The following is a 23,637-nucleotide window of genomic DNA, read 5'->3' on the forward strand; positions in this document are numbered from 1 at the left end:
ACCTAGCTGAGTGTTCGGTGATAAATCTCATCTACCTGTCCTTGTACTGTATCCCCCTTTGTACCTCCATTGTGACTTGAGCTAATCCATGTGGTCTGTTAACAGGACGACTCCAAATTATTTTGCTAAATATTTTATTGTTTATGCTATTACAAAGTTGTCCCAATTTTTCTCCTTTGCCCCCCTCCACCCAGCCCAATTCTCACTCCCATAGTCAATCCCCACACTGTTGTCCATGTCCATGGGTCCTTCATGTGTGTTCTTGACTAGTCCCTTCACCTTCTTTCGGTCAGTCCCTGCCACCCCCATTCTCTCTGACAGCTGTCAGTCTGTTCCATATTTCCATGCCTCTGTTTCTGTTTTGCTCATTAGTTTATTTTGTTCATTAGATTCCACTTATAAGTGAGATCATAAGGTGTTTGTCTTTTCACTGACTAGCTTATTTCACTTAGTGTAGTTGTCCCCAATTCCATCTGTGCTGTCACAAAAGTACAGTGGCATACTGTACATTTTACACAATGGCATACTACATAGCAGTAAAAAAAGAAGGAATTCTTACTTTTTGCAACAGCATGGATGACTCCAAATTTGCTGGCAGGTTTTGCATAGTAACACCCAGTCTGAGCACCTGCTGAAGCCCTGGTTGCCCTCCCCAAGTTCATAAGTATCTTGAAAGGCTGCTTTGCCACCCCAGGGTCTGCTGGTGAGCTGGGAACAGAATGGATCCCTTTTCAAGAGAGAGTTAATCTTTTTGAGTTAATGCCATCCACATGTTAGGGTCTTGGGTTACCCTTTTGCCTAATGGTAAATGGTATATAACAGTGAGGTGGCGTTAGGACTAGGTAAAATGTCCCCATAATTGTCATGCCTTATTTCAGTCAGCAGAGTCCTAATCACCACAAGTCTTTGCTACCCTGGATGTTGTGTATCTTTGATCTCATCTACTCATTTTCTCTGTGTGTGTACAGGATGGCTAGAGACTTTATTTTGGCTTGTTACTACTGTTCTTTTAAAATGAGCATTTAAAAAGACTGTTCTGTTTTGTTTGTTTTAAATTTTAAATTTATTTTTGCACATTTAAAAACCATTGTATATAAAGAATAACAGACTTTCAGAACCCAGAGATATTAGATATCATTAGTCCAATCTTCTCATGACTGAATAATATTGTGAGATTTCTCTCCCTGGAGATATTTTTAAATGTCTTTTACAATCACAGGAAGTCAGAGCTGAAAGAGAACTGAGAACTGTATAAGGCCAGCAATCTCATTTTACAAATGAGGAACCTAAGACCCTGAGGAGGCAAGTGACTGGACCACACAACTAGTGGTGTGATAAGACCCCAGGTGTCCAGATCCCCCAATCTGGGGGTCTTCACTTTTGTAGACAAGGCTGCTTTTTACTTCCAATTTTGCTTCATAGTTGTAATGCAAAGACAGCCAGGAATTTCTAATGGAATCCGTGAACCTGCTCGTCATGCAACATTAATCCATGCCAGGATTTAACGTAACATAGAAATAGCCAAAATGTACCTTGGGAAAGTGCCATGAATCCCAGTGAGGGTGGGCTGGGATACATAGTAATGTTAATAAAACCTTTTCACATCAAAAGTATGAGTCAGGTTCAATGTATGAATACCACTAAGAAGTTAAACATGGAGGGAGTTTAATTTTAGTTCAAACAGATCGCCTGTTCGCATCTCCCTTCAGAAATAAAGGAAGTGGAACTTGTCTTTCAAATTAGATTGACTGTTAAAAATGGGAAAACAATCTGGAGGCAGATCATTTTTCCTTGTGGACTACTGTCCTGTGTACTTTCTATTTCTAGCAAAGCTTGGACTTCAGTCCAATAGATGTGGAAATGGAGAATGTGCCTTTTCTCCCCTTTGCCTTAGCTGCATTCAGGAAATTCCACACAGGCCACTTAACCCTGCAGGTGCCCTGCCTCAGGCTCTTTGCTGAGGCCTGTTGCTCTGGGCTGGTCTACAACTAGGCAAGGGTGGCTGTGTTTGTGGAGTTAGTGGGGCTTTCTGTGATTCTGTACATAGCTTTTCTTAAAGAGAAGGGAAATCAAAGGAGTCAGCTGTCCTCCTGCTCCTCGGGGATCCCCCTTTTCTGCTCATATTTGCCTAGGAAGGCCTAAAGCAAGAAAAGAGGCTCATAGATGTGCCTGTGGATTTCAGAAATTATTTTTCCCACCACACTCTCACCTTGCTCCTGCCCCCAATGTATCACCTCCATTCTTTACTCTGCTCCTTAAGATCCCAAGCAAGGGAGTTTGTGGGTGTATGAGGAGGATGGAGAAAGTGCTGTGTTTCACCCCTGGGCTTTGTGTCTAGTGCCTAGAAGGACCCTGACACAAGGCCTATGGGAGGGACAGCCTACCCTTCCAGGGAAGGTCCCAATCTAATGAGGAGATAATAATCACCTGTCTCATGGTCTCCAGTGCAAAGTAGTGCCTGAGCTGGGGTTACTTTGTTGTCTCCTGGATGCAACTGCCACTCCTGGGGAAGTATGACAGTGGGAAGAAGCTGGATCTGAATTAAGATGATGATTCTGTCCTCTTTGAATAGGCCATTGCTCACAAGAAGCATTCATGTGTTGATTTGCAAAGCACTTATGAGCTCCTCTTTGGGGATTTTTTTGTCTGAAGGGGATGTCCATTCCTGGAATATACTGAAAGCTCTCCCTGACATGCCCTCTGCAACCCATCACGTTAGTGGGAAGGGAGGGCTGGAGGCCCAGCCATGTCAGGATGACTGTATTGATTGCAGTGTCTGGAGGAAGGTTATGGAAATGGATGGGAATTTACTGATATTGAAGGAATAAAGCTCTGGCCCTGGAGCCTGTCTTTTTAACTGGGCTCCCAGCCAGGGCTTCCTTGCCAACTCCCTACTCCCCCCAGTCCATCATGCACACCCAACTAGATCTGGCTTCCTTGAACACTATTAGTCAAACTTCCCAATTGCTTAGAACCCTTAATGGATCCCTTTGGCCTGGACTCAAGGCCTGCAGGTTTATGTTCACATCCACAAACAGTTGCCTGTACAACCTTATCACTGATCAAGCCTACCCTTTGCAGCAAAGCCTATTGTCTAGTCAGATGAAGTCTGCTCATAGTCCCCTGAAGATTCCAGGCTTATTTAAACCTCCATGCATTTTTCCAGGTTGTTCCTGTGTTTTCTGCTTGGCTACCTGCTCAAATCCATTCCCAAATCAGTACGTGGCTCTTTGACCTTCTCTTCTTAGTTAGCTATAAAATAGCCCATTTACCTAATATGCACCAAGCCCCTGGAGATAACAAACTGCTATAATCTCCAGTGCAAGGCTGAATGTGAGATACACACACATTGCTTCTTGGGTGAATGGGCAGAGATGGGTACTTGAAATAATGAATCCTCTCTGGACAACTTAGTATTATTTCTTTCTTGGCCTGGTGTTCAGGCACCCATTTTATAATAAGGTCTGGAGATGTTTAATAGGGTGGGGGAAGGATGAAGGCAGATACTTCAGAAAGGTTTCCAACAAGGCAGTGGTCAAGAGTGGGACTGAAATGGAGCAGATGCTAGAGGCAAAAAACAAAACAAACAAAGAAAATAAGAAATTGGATATAAACAAAACTTGGAAATGGAAGGTGAGTGTATGGGTTGATTACGTGTCCTCTAAAAGTTCATTGTATCTGAAACTTCAGAATGTGACCCGTTTGGAAACAGTGTCTTTGTAGTGAAAATTAGTTAAGGTAAAGTGAGGTCATAGTGGATTAAGATGGGCCCTGAATCTAATAAGTGGTGTCCTTGTGAGAAAAGCAGAAGACACATCGAGAAGAAGGCCATATTGTTACGGAACAGACCCGGGGGGTTGGCACAAATGATACATTATTACTGAATGGACCCCCCTATTGCTCTGGGCCACCCCCCTCCCCATCCCATACTAGGTTCACCTTCCCTGCCGCCAAGGAAAGACATCTGTTAATGCCAGAGATTGGTGAAAAGGAAGGGGATTATTTATTTCAAAAGTTATATAGACTTAGAGTAATGACTTAATGTCTTCATTAAAAACACTAAACTCCTTTAGAATACACACAAATGCACAGTTCTTCCTTCTCCCCTTTGCCCAGTCCAGGGTACTGTATCTTGGGAAAAGAAGTAGAAGTCCATGGTTCAGACAGCTCCTTGGTTCTGGCACCGTCCACTGTGTTGCCACCATGATCTCCAGCTAATCCAAAACCATGTGGCACCTTCTCATGGCCCACCAGCAAGAATCCTTTCACCCCTTTTCTTCCAAGAAAAGTCTCCCCTGCTTTCTAAGCCACGTGGCAAAAAGGGAGTACCCTAAAGCTGTGAGGTCCCAACTTTTGCCAAAGCTTCATGGTCCCAAAAAGCCCCAGCAAGGCTGCGGTGCCTAGGTTTAAATCGCAGTGCCAACCTTCCTCTGCAGCACTATTTCCGACTCCTCCCACAATCAGTTACACCTGCCAGCATTCCAATATCCTTCCAGCTTTACTGGGCTGCCATAGTAAGTCCGGGCAGGCATGGCCCCAGGGCCTGGAGCCAATCACCTCCAAGCTCTCACGCAGGTGCCGTAACCAGGGGGAGTTGCCTCCCAGTTGCATCATGGGTTGAAGTCACTCCCATCCCCCTGGCTTAAAGCATGGCCACAGCTATTTAACATATCTATGAAATCAGTTAAAGGTTATAGGTATGTTAAATGACTATTCTAGAGGTTATCTGCAAAACTGTTGCTATTCAAAACAACTCTCAATGTCCCTGCTCCATGTGTCCCATCCCCCAGCTCAGACTTGTGGGGGTGAGGACATCATATATATATATATATATATATATATATATATATATATATATATATATATATAATATTTCCTGGACACCCTGAGTTCTGGATCCCATTAAAAATCCCCATTTGGGCCTCCCCCTTGACTGCACCCTGTTACAATATGGAGCTGGAAACAGAGATGAGAGATGTAGCTACAAGCCCAGGAATGTCAAGGACTGCTGGGAGCTACCAGAATCTGGGAGAGGCAAGGAAGCATTCTTTCCTAGAGCCTTTTGGTGCTGACACCTTGATTTTGGACTTCTGGCCTGAACTGTGAAAGAATATATTTCTATTGCTTTAAAGCCATCCAGTTTGTGGCAATTTGTTGTGGCAGCCTAAGAAATGAATACAGTGCATTTAAAATGGATATATTTTAGAAATATGTAGAAATTTAGGGGATCAGGGGATCTAATGCTTAGGTGACACTATATCTCTACATTCTCAGTACTGAGACCCCACTGTGGTTCTAATTGTGGTAAGAAGTTTGCAGTAGTCATTTGTGATCCAATTTTGCCAAAACTACCCAGGGGTAAACTGACTCTTGGAAGCTCCTGGTCATCTGGATGGAGATGGCTGGCCCATGAAGCATATGGGGCCTGATAGGAAGTTGTGGGAAGAGCCATCTTATGAGGCACAGGAAGGAGAAATCATACCAGGCAGGATCTCCAGGTTGTTCCATGTTTATGCAGAAGAAATATGGCTAAAATGGTAATCAGGAACAGAGGAGGTATGCTCTAGGGAAGAGGACAGAGGGAAGAGGGGAGAGAGTGTGTTATGGCGATGTTACGAAAAAGTGGATAGGATGTGGCTTGGCTTTGCTACAGTGAAAAAGAAGAGGAGAGACAGTGCCAAACTACCCAAGTTGGCTTTTGTAGTGAGTGCTGTGTAAGAACTGCCTTCTTTTTCTGGGCCACCAGGCGGCTCTGGCTATTTTTCCCCAAAGCAGTGAAAATCTCACAAAGCAGAGGGTGGGACAAGAGACAGCTCTGTGCTTGAAGGATGTTCTTCCTCCTTCTCGGTGTTAGAGGTGGTGAGTTGCAGATGGTGCACACTGGAAGCCTCCCTCAGTTGCACCCATTGCCAGTGTTCTGGTTGAGCAAGTCTGTTGTCCTCTCCAAGCCTTGGTGTTCTTCCTTTTACACGAGGCATATGAGGTTTATGTGAGCATTGAGGAAGAAAACTTTGTGAACCTTAAAATATAATATACCATTGTATTTTAGGGTCTCCCAGAAGTAAACAGAAAGATAGGTGGAGTCTTCATTCTTTGGACTAGAGTTCTGGGGTGGCTCATAGAGTATGTGAAAAGTAATACAGGTTTCAATTTGGGATGATGAAAAGGTTCTGAAGATGGATGGATGCACAAACATGTGAGTGTACTTAATGCCTCTGAAGTGTACAGTTACAATTGGTTGAAATGCTGCTCTGACTGAGTGGCTCAGTTGGTTGGAGTGTTTCCTATACACCAAAAGATTGTGGGTTTGATTCTCAGTCAGGACACATACCTAGGCTGAGAATTTGATCCCTGGTCCAGGCACATATGGGAAGCAACCAATTGATGTTTCTTCACCCGCCCCTCCTTCTCTCCTCTCTCTCTCTCTCTCTCATCAATGAAAACATATCCTTGGGTGAGGATTTTTAAAAAACTGGTTAAAATGCTAAATTTTATTTTATATTACCACAGTGAAAAAAAATCACAAGCTCCTACCACAACAAAGTAGCGGATACTGGACAAAGCTGAAATTCAAGTAAATTTGACACTCAGATGTTACAGGGTGATTATTGTACTTTGTGGTGAATGATCATATTTACAATCATTGTGAGAAATTAGCCCTGTTTACTAAGACTCAACTAACACCATATATTTTATTATTATTATTATTATTATTATTATTATTATTATTTTGGGTGGCTCTGATTCCCTTGGGAGGGGGTAAATGGCTCACAACAATTGGAACTGAAATATGTACTTAATAACATGGGACCTGAGACCACTTTGCTGGTTCTACCTGTTCTCCCAAGATTATGCTCTCTCCTCAGCACTGTTCTTTCTTGTTTTTTCCTTCCCTTTGGTTCCCAGTAGACTTTTTCTCCCAGGTCAGCATGAAAACAGACCTGCATCTATAGCACAGAAACACATGATGAGTTCATGCAGCCTCATGCACTTCATGTAAAATATCCCTGCTTTCATGGACCCTGGTCCTCTGGCTCAGACTCTGCTCCCAGAACTGAGAGCTATTTGCCCACCTCCAAGAGCATTTCATCCTTCAGGCCTGTGGGCATCTGCATCAAAGCCTTGCAGCTTCACCTCCCTTACAATTTCACCAATCCTCTCCTTTCTCTATCTCCAACCGGCTTCTGAAGATCAGAAACATAGGCATAAATACTGCCTGATGACCTTTCCATTTCTTAGGAGTCCCCATAAAGGCCTAGGAAATAACTCCAAAATGGGCTGAAGTTTGGATACCTTTTGGATTGAGACATTGTTTCATTTTAGGACAAAATAAACTGTTTAAAGTTTCATGTTCAAATATTGGAACCTGTATTATACCTCCTAAATCATCTCTGAAAATAACGCAGAACATTTTTATGTAGAGTTAACTGCCCCTGGTGCCAGGTGATTGTGAATCATGCACAGAGCCAGGCACAGCTCTGAGGTGTAATGGCTTCCTGTGTTTGTGCCTTCAGGGCAGACAGCCAGTTACTAAGAGGGGTTTGGGGATGGGGACAATCAGTGTGTTCTTTGTGGGCTTCTTCTTCTTGAATTTTGCTCCACAGGTTGGAGGTTAAATTTCAGTCCTCCTAACTAGGCCTTAAAAGTCTGGGTAGAGCAGATGCTCGCTGGAACCTATGTAGGTTATGAAGCAAGGAGCTCACTGCCTTACGTGGTCAGGAAAGGCAGGAGCAAAAGCCAGTGTGAAGGTGTAGGAGTTGGAAGGAAGTTGGAAACCAGCGCTTTGTGGCCCTTCCCTTTGAGATTCACAAAGGAAAATGAGATGTCTCCTTGCTGAAAGGTAAGACTTTAAATTTATCTAAACTCAGAATATTACATAGTCTATTTTAGCTCCAAAGGCTTATTACCGTAATGTATGTAAATTATATTTGAATTGTTGTGAATCCATGCTCTGAGGCAAAGCCAAGGTGGGGCCTTCTGAGCTGGGACACTTCTTAGTGCCCTCTGAAGGGACTGTTATCAGAGTTACATGCCATGGAGAAGAAACTCTAGAAACTAAACATGCACTAACAATACTTTTGTCCTTTTATTTCTTAGCAAAATGGAACCTCCTTCCTGCACATAAGCCCTTCCTCACAGCAGGTTATTCCAAGGGAGAAGAAGTATGACTTCCAAATACTGTCAAAGGAAATAGGCATGTCTAAAGGAGACGAGGACCACTGAGTGTGTTTTTCATGTGTGGAACATGTCTGCTGCACTAAACAATTCTTGATTAGTGAGGGAAGGGGGTATTTACCAATACCTCCTTCTAGCATTCCAATTCCCTAGTTTCTGCTACTGCTGTGTCTGAAACCACAGTGTCTTCATCAGGAACAAACGAGGAACAAACACAAACTGCCTACAGTCCTCTCAGAGGTATTCAAAGCACATCATAGAGAAGACGACGCTTGAAGATGAGAAGGGTAAAAAAAAAGAAAAAGAGCACTGTTCTCCTGGCATGCTAGTATGAGAGTGCCTGAAAGTGGACGTTGGTCAAATTTCATGTGCACATCAGCCCCAGGCCCAGAAGACATTCTTGGAAAATCTGTTTAGGGTAAAGACATGACCAGGCAATGAAAGCATTCATGAAGGGCAAGGATCTTTTTCAGGACTTGTTGATGGGTACTGATCACTCACACAGAGGGAAGAAACCATGGACTCCATGATAATAACTCTCAAACCAGCTTTTGTGTTTCTAGAGCATTGAAAATAGAAGAGAACCGTCATGTAAGGAATATAGGAAATCTTACAGAAAAGAGGTGGTAAAGTATTTGTTTTGACAAGTCACCTTGCAAGTGATGGGAAAGCAATTTGGAGAAAAATATCCTCATCTAATACTGCATTAGTGTGTGGATCCTGTCGCCTAAATCTGTTGATGACATTAAAACATATTTTTGAGTTTTTAAAATAGATTTTTATAAGTTGGATACACTCCAGAAAAGAGATGAGCAAAATAGGATCTAAGGCATATAATAGGTTCCAGAATTAGAGCAACATAAGAATCCTTGTTGCTCTAAAAAAAAGAAATGATATAAAGTTAGAAGAAAGGTATAAATACTACAATAGGACACTGAACTATTTTAGGACCTTTACTCAGGAATTAAAAAATTGGATTTGTCTATAAAAGACACTGAGAGGCTGTCGAAAAAACTAGATAATGTAGAGCAGTGGTGTTGTTTTGGGAGTTTAAAAGAAAATAAAGAAGTTATTCAAGAGAGTAATACCTGAGGATCTCAAAGGAGTGTAAAGTGTGGTCTTCACAACTTAGAAAGATAACCCAGTTCTGGGAGCCCTTATCTCTGTTGCAGACATTGGTATAGTTCTAGATCTATTTTAAAAAGATCCCAAGGCAATTTCAGAGGATTTTGGCCAAAGAAAGCATACCAATTACTGTATGAGCTTGGTTCCTTCAAGTCCAAAGTGATAACCTGTGGGCTGGGTGGCCCTTGACCACAGACCTCTCATTTTTCACCTACAGGCTTGCTCTGGGCCCACTTCCAAGCTCTGGGCTCCTCCTCTCAAGCTTTCCCGAGCATAGTCTTGTTTCTGGGCTACCTGACTGATTTTGAATGCCTGAGGATTTGCTTTCATCTCTGCATGACAGAGCCTTGGCCAAGCTACTATTTTTGTTGACTTAGTTGCAACATCTGCCCCTGCTGGGGATGGTCAGAGCTTTCATAGTTGACACACAGTCCAGCTTGAATCCAGTTTCTTCTGTACTTTTTCTGAGCAGCAGGAAGCACTCTTTTTTGGATTCACTGCAGAAGTCACACACTTAAATGTATAGTCAGTTTCTGTTATCTGTCGCTGCAGCCAGATTGGACAGTGACCCTGGCTTCCGTTTCAGATAAACTCAGCTGACATTTAAAACCTTATTGTACTTCCCCTGTCTTGTCCAGAAGAAAATACAATGGAACACTTCACCAAGAAATGGAGAAGAAACACATGGTTGGCTATTGCTGCTGAGTGAATGAATGGATCTTAGCTCTCAAGCTCAAAGGTGACTGTATAAATGCAGATGGCACTGCTGCTACCTTTGCCTGGCAGACCTGTAGATTATGCAGCATATTTCAGCCTTTAGTGTTAGAATGATATTTCCAAGTACAGACTCAAGAGATACTCAGGTGCCTGATTCTAACAGAGAGCAAGGGATTCTGTCCTGCCAATGCAGCCTGCAACATGGGGAAAGGACCCAGTCTTCTGTGCCTCTTGCTTCAAACTCGTCTACCCTCTGGAGGCTAGAGAAAGATATAGGTCTACATCTTGAAATATGTGACTCAAACAAGAATTACTAACCTGTACAAAACTTGTCTTACTTTGTACAAATTCTCAGTTTACAGAAGCCTATAGAAATATCAAAATAAAGCATCAGAAGAAACAGTAACATTAGATGTCATTAGAAGTCATTAATTAAGGGGGTAACCTGGAAAATAAAGTCCTATTTGCCAAAAACTGATTAGTTTGGATTCTTATTTTTTATCCTTTTCCTCTTTTATATTTCTCTTCTAAAGTTAACTGTTCTTTCGCAATCTACTTAATATTGTGAGAGAAGCCAAGTCTAGAAATTAGGATGGCTTTTCTTATTTGAATAATAAGCAGCAGCATGGTATGGCAAAAAGAGCTTAGGCTCCAGTCTGTCTTTGCTGCTAACTCTGGGTAACCTTGGTCTTGTCATGGCACCTCTCTGGGCCTCTTTTTAAAAAATATTTATAAAATAACGTGGGGGTGGTGTGCTCTCCAGAATACCCTTCTGGCTCTACAATCCATCGACTCTGTATTGCTGATAGTTTCCTCTGTTTGGGAGTTTCTGCATTTCTCATAAACTGTCAAAAGAGCCAGAGTTCAGGAGGAATGGAGACTCGTGACTATATTTGCAACAATGTTCAAAACTTTTAAATGCAAATGTAGATAATTAATTTGTCATCATTGCCTGAATATATTATAATTTTTAAATACTGTATTCTAAAATATCTTTAGAAAAACAAATTTGTTATGGAAAGTAAATAATTGTTACTGCCTGTCTGAGATCCTTCAGAGCTCCTCAGTCATCATCTACAGTGGTGGTCCTTAATCCTGGTCATGTATTTTAAATATGCTGGTGTCTGCCCTGCCACTTCAGAAGTTGTAACCTAATGGGTCTGGCACAGATCTGGGTACCAGTATTTTTAAGAGCCAAGTTAAGAACCTGTAGCCTGCAAAATAAATTCAGTTCCTGAGGCTGGTATATAAGGCCCTCCCCTGCATGGCTTGAGCCTACTGTCCTCCATGCTGACCACCTGTATTCTCTCTGGTATGCCATCATATTTTATGTGTGTCGTTTCACACTTCTGCACCTTTGCTTCTGTTGTTGTGCCAGAATACCATTGCCGCAAGAGGCCCAGTCTTTTTTGACCAGCTTCCTGCAGTACAGGTTTCTTTTTATTAGCATAGTTACTATAATACTTTGTAGTCCCGCCTTGTAGTCATCTTCCTGTATTATAAATATTTTATCAATAATTGTATGTATTTATATTCATAAATCTGATCATATCTCTCTCATGTTTAAAACTCCCTGTACTTTGTCATTGTACCAGGAATAGCATCCACACCTCCTGCCTTGGCCCTTAAGGACATACATAATCTGAACCTGCCTTTCTCAGACCTCCTACTACTTCCTACTTGTTCACTTCACTCCAGTTTCACCAGCTTTCTGTTCCTCAAACATGTGAAGCTCATTCTCCTTTCAGGGCCTTTGCACATGTTGTTCCCTTCACCTGGGGCATCTTTTCTTATCTTTTCACTTCCTTCCTTCCCAACATTCAGACCTCAGTTCAAATGTCATTTCTTTTTTTTTAATATATTTTATTGATTATGCTATTACAGTTGTCCCCTTTCCCCCCTTCTCTCCCCTCCACCCTGTACCCCCTTCCCACCCACATTTCCCCCCTTTAGTCCATGTCCATGTGTCATACTTAGGAGTTCTTTAGCTTCTACATTTCCCGTACTATTCTTGCCCTCCCCCTATCTATTTTCAACCTACATTCTATGCTACTTATTCTCTATACCTTTTCCCCCTCTCTCCTCCTCCCACCCCCCTGCTGCTAACCCTCCATGTGCCCTCCATTTCTGTGGTTCTGTTCCTGTTCTAGTTGTTTCCTTAGTTTCTTTTGGTTTTGCTTTAGGTGTGGTTGTTAATAATTGTGAGTTTGCTGTCCTTTTACTATACATGTCTTTTCTTTATCTTCTTTTCTTAGATAAGTCCCTTTAGCATTTCATAGAATAAGGGCTTGGTGATGATGAACTCCTTTAACTTGACCTTATCTGAGAAGCACTTTATCTGCCCTTCAATTCTAAATGAGAGCTTTGCTGGATAGAGCAATCTGGGATATAGGTCCTTGTCTTTCATGACTTGGAATATTTCTTTTCAGCCTCTTCTTGCCTGTAAGGTCTCTTTGGAGAAATCAGCTGACAGTCTGATGGGAACTCCTTTGTAGGTTACTATCCCCTTATCTCTTGCTGCTTCTAGGATTCTCTCCTTCGTTTTTACCTTGGCTAATGTAATTATGATGTGCTTTGGTGTGTTTCTTCTTGGGTCCAACTTCTTTGGGGTTCTCTGAGCTTCTTGGATTTCCTGGAAGACTGTTCCCTTTGCCAGAATGGGGAAGTTCTCCTTTTTATTTGTTCAAATACATGCTCAATTTGTTGCTTTTCCCCTTCCCATTCTGGTACCCCTATAATTCAGATGTTGGAACGTTTAAAGGTGTCTTGGATGCTCTTAAGCTTTTCCTTGATTTTTTGAATTCTTATTTCATCATGCTTTCCTGCTTGGTTGATTCTATCTTCCTTCTGGTCCACTGTATTGTTTTGAGACTCAGATTCTTTCCTTTCACTATTGGCTATCCTCCGTGTATCTTCCTGCATCTCTTTTATGGTAACCTGCATCCTTTCATCTAAATTGTGCCCAAAATCAATCAATTCCGTGAGCTTTCTGATCACCAGTGTTTTGAACTGCGCATCTGATAGATTGGCTATTTCTTGGTCGCTCAAAAGGATGAGTCCTGGGGGACTGATCTATTCTGTTGGAAACATATCTTATGTTTTTCCCTGTCTCTCCTTTTTTTTCCAGTCTGGTTGCTCTTGTTAGGTGGGGGGGTGGAGCCTTAGGTGTTCACCGGGGCTGGGCACCCCAGTCGCTAGATTGTGACGTTATATGTGGGGGTGGGGGCGGGATTGGGGACGGGAGGGAACAATGGCGGTAGTTCCGTTCTCCTGGGCTCGGACCCTTCTCTGGGGTCCTGGGCTGCGAGCTCTGCCCCAGTCCACATCGCTGCCTCACTGGGTCCACCAGCCGCAGCTTGCGTCCTCGGGGATCACTGCTCCGTTCTTGCGCCCCGGCTGGCTGTCGCACTGATTTCGCGCCAAATTTTCCCCAACCTCTGCTCACCGCCGACCTGCACCCGCATGGCTCGTCGTCTCCTACCAGTCTGGATGTACGGGTCTACTTCAACTTCTTGGCTGCCCGACTTCCATTCAGATAAACCCTGTCAATTCTGGTAGTTATTCTGTCTGTAAATTATTGTTGTTCTAATCTTGGTTGTGTGAGGAGGTACGGTGTGTCCACCTCTTCCTTCATCTTGCCGGAAGTCCAAATGTCATTTCTTTAAAGCGGCTTTTCCTGGGCAACCTACCCAAAACACATCCCCCACCATCCTCTATCCTATTGTTTGTATGTTCTTTTTGGACTGTCTGAAATGATATTTTTTATTTTGTTATTTTTAGAGAGAGGGGAAGGGAGGGAGAAAGAGAAGGGTGAGAAACAGATGTATGAGAGAAACATTGATCAGTTGCCTTCTGCACCCTCCCCCCCCAATGGGGGAATGGCCTACAGCCCAGGCATGTGCCCTGACTAGGAATTGAACTCCTGACATTTCCCTTTGTTGGATGATGCCCAACCAACTGAGCCACACTAGTCAAGGCTGGAATGTAAGTCCTATAAAGATAGTAACTTTCTCTGCCTGGTAGGGAATTTAATAAATATAGAAGGGATGAATGTTGTCTTTCCTATAAGATAATGCTATGCCTAGCATAGTGACTAGAAAGAAGGTATTCAATAAATGTTTAATGAATTAATGGTTACATGTTACAGATGTTTCACCTTAACAAACAGTATGCCCAAATATCTCTAAATAACACTAATGAAAATTAGGCTGACATACATTATGCATTTGCATTCTTAATTTCCAGTTACATAAACAGACTATATAGGACAGCAGATTATGTGCATTTATATCATCACTGAAACTGCCACTGGACAGTGCTGGTTTAGAGTGCACCCCTGCTAAGGATGAGAGATGTCTAGTTAGGGACTTGCTAAGGCCCCATCCATCTCCTAAGCTCAGAGATTCTATGGCTTTGTATTGAAAAGGTCCTATCTCTATCCTTCTTCTGCTGAAAGTCTTTTGGTTTTCAAAAGTGCCAAGGCTAGTAGAAAGGGACAAAAAAAAACTGCAAGGAGTTCCTGTATGACTGAGGACATTGTCATTCACATCAAGAATTGCAGCAAGATTAAGAGATGATGACATCATATTGGAAAGCCCTTAGAAAAGTTGAAAAGTTACATGAGGATAAGGCAGGACTGCTAAGTGAATGCATTAGATACAAAGGCATCTTGGTCCTGGCTCCTTCTTGACTCTAAGCCAATCAAAGTGAAGTTGGATTTGAAGCAGTGGTATTTAGTTGCCATTGGCAACCGATTCACTACTTCATCCAAGTTTTGGGAACTTCAGTTGGGATGTGGGAGAGTTCAGGGAAGAGCATGGAGAGCTGGCTTCTGCTGGGGACAATTGTGTTTGCCTCAGCTTGAAGGGAGCCACCATAGTGGTGGTAAGAATCGTGAGGTTCACCTGGATCAGGAACTAAGACAGGTTTGAAAATTAGGGGCTTAATGGTATCATCTTTTTTTCCCAGGTGGAGAGTGAAGTCATTGAAAATATAACTTTTTGTTCACCCTCTCTACATGTCTTCTTGTCTGGTTTCCCTTCTGTTTCCTCTCACGTCTTTTCATCATGGTCTTAACTCTTGTTGTGACAATATGGTATGTTAAATACTGTACAAAACACACCACTTTCGGTGAATGAGTTAACTGCATTCACATGCCCTCTGGTTTGGGTTATGTCTCAGTGGGACTCATGGAAAAGAACTGTGGCAATGATTTGAAAAGCAACCCCATCTGTCACCATTGTCAGCACTATGTCCGAACATGACACCGTGCTGGGAGCTGTACGAAGCCAGCTACAAAGGCACGAAGTCTGTCCTTGGGTATACAAACACCCAAACGCAGGCAGGTGTATTTAGAATATGTAATAAGACAGTATAACTCTAAGTGTTAGCTCTTGGGTAGAAAGTCATGGACCTTGATTCAAGTCCTGTTTATTGACTATGTTATCTTGGGCTCTGTTAGCCCCAGTTTACTTATGTGTAAAATGTAAATAATAATGCCTTACTCACAGGGATGTTGTAGGATTGAATGGTGAACATGTGTGTAAAGGACCAAACAGAAGGCTTGGTACCCTGAGTCACTTACATTATTTCCACTGCCTTTATGAGGGGTCAGTGTTGTGACTTGGTTGGGAGTTATGGGGCAACTATAGGGAGTGCATACTTGGAAATTGGGAACCACTCCACTCTGTATATGGGCTCTCTGGGCTATTTGAATGGTATGGTGGAGATAGGGGTCAGTTTGGCTTACTGGTTCGGGAGCGGGGGACCCTCTCAGTAAGGTAAGGGCTCACGGATATGAAGGAGCCTTCTTCAATCCTGAACCAGTGGTTAACATTTTAACAGCTGTAGCTTCTTTGCATCTGTTAGCTCTAGTTGGACGGGGGTTGTTACTTGTGGATGGACAATCTACAACTACCCATGCAGTGGAATACTGGGGATTGATGGAGGGCCAGCATGTGTGCTTTTAGGGAAGGGGGGAGGATCTCTATGGCTTCCTGGCGCCTCACCTTCAATGAAATGCTGTTACAATCAATGGTATTTATTGATTGGTCTCTGATGGATATTTAGTTCTGTTGGTTTGGTTTCCCATTTTACTACAGAATACGAGTGTATATTTGTGTGAGAGATACAGGAAGCAGTTATGGTCAACAGTGGACTGAATTTCCTGTCAATAGGGGGATGTTTAGGGGAAGACGTCGGGGTCAGTTCTCTCTGGGACTTTCAGTTGACCTGAATGTGGGGGGTGTAGCCTTGCTGGAGTGGAACTAAGGAAACTAGGATTAGAGAGTTTTTTCCCCACTTAAGAAACTGAGAAGGAGGTGAAAATAGTGCTAATCTGGGACCAGTGTTCTTAGAACAAGGGGCAAATGACCATCAGTGGGTATGAAGTGTAAGGCTTAGATGAGGGTTGGCTTGTTTAAAACTCAAGCAAGAATGTCTCAGAGTTCCTTTCTCAGTAGATATTTTGGCAAAGCCTTGGTTAGCTGTCTGATTGCTTTGTAGATGTAGTTGGGATGTGCAGTAAAAAACAAAAACAAGCTTAGTCATCACTCTGGTCCCTTACAGATCACATCAGTCTTCAAGATATTACTTTATCTCAATAAATCTTTACCTCCCCTCTAGCACCTCACAAAATATTCTCTGAGGGAATCTTTCTTCCCCAACTATGATGGAGGATGTTGAACCACTTAGTCAATATTTACTGTAAACCAGGACCAATACTGCATACTTCGTTATGTCATTTTACTTTCCATAACATCCCCATAATCTATACATGTAAAAATCCCAGTTTTACAGATTAAGAAACAGACTCAGAGGTGTGAAGTGTCCTGCTCAAGGTGAATCTGTGGCAGTGCTGGGATTAGAATTCCAGATCTGACTTTAGCACCAGATCAGGGGGAGCCCCTAATGTCAGGTTAAGGAGTTTAGAATTCTTTCAGGAGGCAACAGGGAGTTGTTTACTATGACCAGCAGCTTGATATATGAAAGAAGACATTTTCCTCTTGAGTGTACACAGAGAAGTTGTATATCAATAAAGGTCTTTAAACCTCTTCTGTTTTTATGAGCCTTTGTGAAACCCTTGGACTTGTTTTTTTTTTTTTTAATGCAGTCAGAACTCTATGTGCATTCTGGCTGTGGTCTTGGGGCTTCTTGGAGCCTGGAGAGTCTCTCAGGCCATGAGTCACATCAGCTGCCTTGTCTGAAACATACTTTACAATCTTCCTCAGTTCCTGTATTCTTTATTCTACCTCTGCTCTTGTAAGTGATGGATTTGTGCATTAGAGTAATCCTTTGTAAGTTTACTTGGGGAATTGGGCCCTAAACTACTTTTCTATATGTTGTTACTTTATTCACATTACTGTCTACCAGGTGCACATTCTGTGGTACCCAATTCCACTGTGCACCTCACATTCTACTATATGTTGCTACTGTTTTGGGCTTGACTTATTGACATGTATAATATGGTGAATTCATTGCAGGAAGAGTTCTCAACTTATTTATGTATACTCTATGCTTGCCAATGCAGTGCTGGGCTTGTAGGATATACTGCATATAGACAGAATGAAAGTGATTATCAAGAAGAAACTTATGAAAGAAGTCCTACACAGGGGTTGTTTAGAACTAAAGGAGATTCCTCACTGGGTACGTGGGTGGGTATTGCTCAGTAATAGGTGAGGGTAATATTCTTGGAGGCAAAGGAAAGGTATATCAGTTATCTATTGCTGTGTAACAAAATACTCAAATCTTAGTGGCTTAAAACAACTATTTATTTGCTTGCAATTCTGTGGCCCCACCATTTGGAATGGGATCAGTTGAGTAGTTCTTCTGCTGATGCACCTGGGGTCCCTCATGTAGCTATTGTCAGTTGACAGCTTGACTGGGGCTGGGTGATCTTAGATGGCTTCATTTGCATGTCTGCCAGTTGGTCCTGGCTGTTAGCTGGGCACCTGTGTTTGCTCATCTTCTGGCATCTCATCCACCAGAAGACCAGGCTGAGTGTCTGTATCTAATGGCAGAAGTGTTCCAAGAGGATGAGAGTAAAAGCTGCAAGACCTCATAAAGTCAAGGCCTAGATGTCACACAGTATCTCTTCCACTGTGTTCTTTTGGTTAAGCAAGTCTCAGTCTAGCCCAGATTCAGGGGGTAGGAAGATAGACTCCAACTCTTGATGGAAGGAGAGATGAAGTTACATTGCAAAGGAGCATACATATATGGATGGAAGGTCTTGATGGGGCTAGCTTTGTAAATACAGTGTATCTCAGTACTTGTTGTTAATTTGTTCCAGAACTTATTAAGTGTGCCAAAACCTATGGATACCGAATGATGCAGTATTTTCTCTTGTGGTGTGGTGTTGTGACTCATACAAATTCTAGCAAGTGCAATGAGTCCTGAGTAAGCACTGAGTGCTGAAATATTTTTTTCTTGTCAAAATGCAACAGATACAGGGTTTGATGAGTTCTGAGGTCGACGAGTACCAAGGTATGACTGTAACCTATCATAGATCGACTTCCATTATTCTGACCCTCCCTTAAGTTTGAACTACATGTTCCCTGAGGATTCCTGTCTGCACAGATCAATTAGAATTGGGATTCTCAGGAAGATGGTTTAATAACTGCTGGCAGTTGCTATCAGGGTCCCTGAATAAAGTCATGTTTCTGGGAGTTCTGGGAAAGATTCTGGTGGATTTCCTAAGCAACTTCTCCCCACAACCTTGTGCTACTTCCATACATTTTTGCACACTAGGAGGGAAGGCAATGTGGTGGAGAGGGAAAGCATGGGTTTGGGAGTTGTAAAGACCTGGGTTCAGCCAGTTCAGCTTTAACACTGACTGACTATATGGCTTTAGTACATACAGTCTATACAGTACAAGTATAGTACATTACTTGACTTCTCTGAATCTTATATTAATATAGGTGTTTCTATTTTGTGTGATTGATGTGAGGTGATGGTGAGGGGTGATGGTGTTCCAGGAATAATAAGAATCCATTTCAAGGGCAGAGTAAACTCAAGCTTCTCATTCAGATCCCCAGAATCAAGCTGGTCTCACCCCCATCCCCATCTCCTTTCACCTTACCTTGACACACTGGTCATAAGGTATTGAGTTTCCACAGATCTTTCTGTTTTCTTCTGCCGTGACTGCTGTGAGCAGGGAAGGTTAGGATGGGTCCATCTAGCTAATTCGGGTTCCCTGAAGAAAAGCCAGAGGAGGAAGTTTGAGAAAAACAGCCAGAAAGTCTGCTCTAGACAAGAAATTCTGCTTGAGTACTGAATGGAGCTGCCAGAAGTGTTGCACAGAGAATCAAGTCACTGCTTAGGAAATTATTGTAGAACACCTGGACCCGAGGCCTTCTAGATATGAGATCTTGGGCAAATGTTTTAAACTAGCCTTCTTTAACTGTAGAATAGGGATCAGAATTTTGTTTGCGTTGTTGAGAATAGGAGAAAAATTTGCCAAGAGCCTAGCAGAATTCCTAGAACATAGTATGTACACAGTAAGTGATAGCTTTGGGACTATTCTCAATCCTGTCTACTATGCGTCACTGCTCCCTGTGTGCAGGTATTGTCACCCACAGGAAGTGATGGAGTAAGACCTTCCCACAATTTGAGTGACCTACTCCTGAGATATGATAACTGCACTTCAGAAAAGTTGCATGTCATGTGAATTTTTATAATTGAACCCTATTTCCTGATTGACTGATCTGATCATTGATCTAAGTGAAAGAGTTTATTGGAAAGCAGGTGTAATAGGAATGAACAGAGCTGCCATGATCAGCTTCCCTCTGTCCTCATTCTAGCCAGGAAATTGAGCTTTGGGAGATTAAGTAAATAAATTGTCCAAGGTCATACAACTAGTAAGTGACGTAGCTGGGGAACAAGGCTGTTGATCTAGATGGGACAGGGAGAGGGGGCAGGAGAAAAAATATACAGAGAGTAGGCTATCATAGTAATTATATGGGGTTGAGATATTGTCATTTTATTTCCTATGTCTCCTTTATTGTTCAAAATTTCTAGGCTGAACATGTGTTTCTTTTACAATGGCTAAAATAAATTTTATGAAGAATAAAAATTTAGAAAGAGAAAGGTTGGGAGAACAGAGCCTAAGTGTAGTGGGCTATGTTTAGATTATGGACATGAGTGTCCCAGACTAGAAGGAAATATAGTGGGCAAAGAGCAGACAGAATTGGAAGTGGATGCAAAATACCTTTTGAACTCTGAGGATAAAACTACCTTGTGGAAGTGGTACTTAGGTTGATTTGAAGCTTTGGGAGGTGAGGGGAATGTAGGTGTTAGCAAACCATAGCACTGAAGAAGCTTCCTTTACTTCATTTGTCTTTGCCTTGGCCTCCTGGCCTAGTGATAATTGCGGGAAGGGGGAGTAAGATGGAAGTGGTCAAGATTTCCTGTTGTTTTGAATGGCCAAGTCTCAGGGCCAACTGGAGAGACTAGGCCAAGGGCTCGGAAACCCCCAGCCAGTCAGAGATAAAGTTGCTCCCAGAATTTTGGAAGAAAATAAATAGATCTTGTTATTGATACTGTGAAGTGCAAAATGCCCCACCATTCATCATTGCCAAGGAGTTCCTGGTGTTCTAGCAGACTTTCTGTAGCAGTGAGGCAGGAACTTTTAAAAGTACAGCATTTGTCTTTTTTAGGCACAAGGCTTACTTGCTTGTCATTCCCTGCCAGTCTCCTCACAGGTTTAGGTTGTCTCCCCTAGGCCCATTTACCAGAAAATCCCACATCAGTCTCCTTCCTTGGAGCCAGCTGGGCCCCTCCTCCACCCACAGGATGTCAGGCCATTGGACAAAGTGCCCAGAAGTCCAGAATCACAGCTGACTCCCTGAGAAGGAACCCCAGGTAAATGGCCTGGTACAGGGTCCCTGCCACTTCCCTTCCTCCTACAGAGCAGACCTGATCTAACCAGGCTTCTGGTCAGGGGAGCACATCAAGAGGAGAAGTTTCCCACAGAGGGAGGAAAGGGGCAGCATGCAGGTGTCCTCTGGGGACAGAGACCTGGGTATGAATGCAGGACGTGGTTGCTGAGGTCTGTTCCAGAGCAGGGGCTCTTGGCTTTTGCTCCCTGATCACAAAAAGGAGTGGAGTGAACCACACCAACACCCTCATCTCACTTGATGATGTGGAGCTTTATGGTACCCTTCAGAGAGTAGAGGCTTGTACTTTTCTCAGGCATTTTCCACCACTAACCATCTTTGCTGGCTCCTGCCTCAGACAAAAGGGAAAGAGACAGACCTTACCTTAAATATGTTCCTCAATGAGAGTAACTCTCTAGAAATTGAATGCATTTGTTTGTTTGAGGATTGTGTCAGCATCTAGGTGTCAACTTGTCTCCTTACCCCTCAGCAGGTGCCTTGAAAGGGATATGCAGCAGTGCTACTCTCATTGCAGGGATAGGAATGCAAAAGCCGATAATGGGACTTTGCACCAGGATCCAGGGAGGGATAGAAAGACTATGTGGTTGGGAAGTAGAGGTGGGCATTGGTACAGAAGGAATGTGTATGTGTGTGGCCTCAGCTGCAGGTACAGGGTTTTTGGCTAGACTCACCCACAGGGCCTGGAGCTTGGAGATTCTTGGCTTCCCTTATCAGTCAGAGCTCTTCTTCCTTTCTTGATTTCAACTTACATAATCCTTGGCAGGGAAGATGTTTGGATGATGGCTTGGGTCCTGTGAGCTAGTCACCATCTGTAGAATTGAGAAAACAGTGGCAGGACTTAATTATAGAGGGGCTTCCTTTTCTGCCTGGTCAGTCTATGTGGGAACCTTCTGCTGTGCTTCCAAGAGATGGGGGCAGCTGGCAGGACCAGTGCCCCATGGTCCTGGACCATATTGACTTCTGTTGTCATGAAAACTAATGTGGCAGGTAAGACAGTGTGTAGGGCACACTCCAGCCTGTGTGTGCAGGAGGAGGCTACAGTTCAGTGTTTCCCTGTGCCTTGTGCTATGCACAGTAAGCATGTAGGATAACAACATGCCAAATTTTCTGCCCTCAAAATGCTTATAGAAGATTAGGAACATAACACACACATGCACACACAGAGGCACTGAGCACCGAGCACAGTATGTGTGCTGCTGAGTGTCCAGGCCTGCTCTCCAGGGCCACTGTGGGTGTGTCTGCCCTGCTCTCATATTTTTAGATTTCAGGTTCTCTTCTCTCCTTTCTGCTGTGACCCTGTGTGAATATTCTGTGCAACAAGTCTAAAATTACACTCAGCCTCTCCTCCCAAGGTATTTTGTCCCTCTTTCTTAAGACTTAAAACCTTGAGTTTCTTTATGACTTTCTCTTTTCCATGGCTGCCTTATCTTAGTCTTCAGATCCAGTTGCCATACAACCTCCCCTTTCCACTCCTCCCACACTTTATCTCATGCCTGGGTGCTTTAGAAGCCTCCTGACCAGCATTTTTGGTCTTGCCCTGCTCCTTTCTAGCTTAGCCTCCCTAAAACAGCAAATATCTTCAGTTGCTCTCTACCTCCTAGAGCAGTGACAGGGTTATATCAGGATCACCTGGGAGAAGATTGAGTGGGTTGATTGGAGTCACCAGGGAAATCCATCCTGAGGGAGCCCCCACTAGTATTTGGTGAAGTGGTAATTTTATTAGTCATAATCTCCACATAAAATACCCAGTTGTGATACATTTATAATGACTTTTAAAATCCAGCCCTGACTTCTCTCTACTGCTTAATTGTAGCCATGGTGCCTGTCCTCACTATCTGACTAGTATGTACTCAGAATTTCAACTCTTTGGGATATTAGCTGGAACCAGATACCCCCCAGAGGGTAAAGCAGCTGCTGGCGCCAAAAGTCAGAGCATACCCTGTCAAGCCAAATGTGGTGAACCTGACCAGTAGAGCGGGGCAAGCATGAGAAGCCCCAGTTCAACCATCAACTGTATCATCTTGAGTGTAAGTTGCTTCTGCAGTCTGGCCTCAGTTTTTTTAGATCCAAAATCAGGTCCAGTTCTGGATTATTTGTACTACTTCTCTCCTCTATTTTCAAGGGAATTTGGGAGATGACTGTGTTTTCTAACTGTATGTCAATTATCTCTTTGTATCATGCAAGAAAGGTATCCTCAGGCTTTGGCTAAAAGGAATTATAGAGTGTTGGCTTTAGGAGGGATCTTGGAGATCATCTAATTCAACTTCTACCTGATGGGCATACATAGTACTCAGCAAGCAAAGGAGACAGCAGATTGATTTTCTGCCAGACTCCTGAGGCAGAGAGGCCCCCAGGGCCCCCAGGGCTCAGGGCACTTAGTAAAGATCGCCTGACCTTCCTTGAGAAGAGGTGGAGGCAGTCGGACAGAATGCCTGGGTGGACACCAGTGCGGGGGCAGATACACTAACTGGCTTCCTTTGTTCTCTCTCCATTCCTTTCCATGACACCTGGGAATCTGGGGCTCTACCCTGTGCAGATGGAGACCTTTGTATGTGTGCTTCTGAGGGGAAAGCCAGCCAGCTCCCCATGCACTCAGCACAAAGCGGTTGCCTGGCAAGTGTGAACTCAGACAAAGCCCTTGTTGCCTCTCTGCAGCATTTTAAACTTAATGAATATCCTGGTAAACTTGACCATAACCTGTAGTCTAATAAAAATACCTGGAATGGCA

At 43.1% G+C, this 23,637-nt stretch overlaps 1 protein-coding gene and 1 long non-coding RNA gene across 4 annotated transcripts in view; both read left to right on the forward strand.

Moving 5' to 3' along the window:
- The window catches only part of KALRN (kalirin RhoGEF kinase), a 701,923-nt gene that overhangs the window by 141,603 nt on the left and 536,683 nt on the right, over positions 1–23,637 (forward strand). The window lies entirely within an intron of this gene.
- On the forward strand, positions 6,528–8,473 carry LOC118498905. Its single transcript, XR_004901398.1, has 2 exons — positions 6,528–7,840; positions 8,098–8,473. It is a non-coding gene; the product is annotated as an uncharacterized LOC118498905 (long non-coding RNA).

This window comes from Phyllostomus discolor, chromosome 2 (genome assembly GCF_004126475.2).
Source record: "Phyllostomus discolor isolate MPI-MPIP mPhyDis1 chromosome 2, mPhyDis1.pri.v3, whole genome shotgun sequence".
In the NCBI taxonomy this organism is placed as follows: Eukaryota; Metazoa; Chordata; class Mammalia; order Chiroptera; family Phyllostomidae; genus Phyllostomus; species Phyllostomus discolor.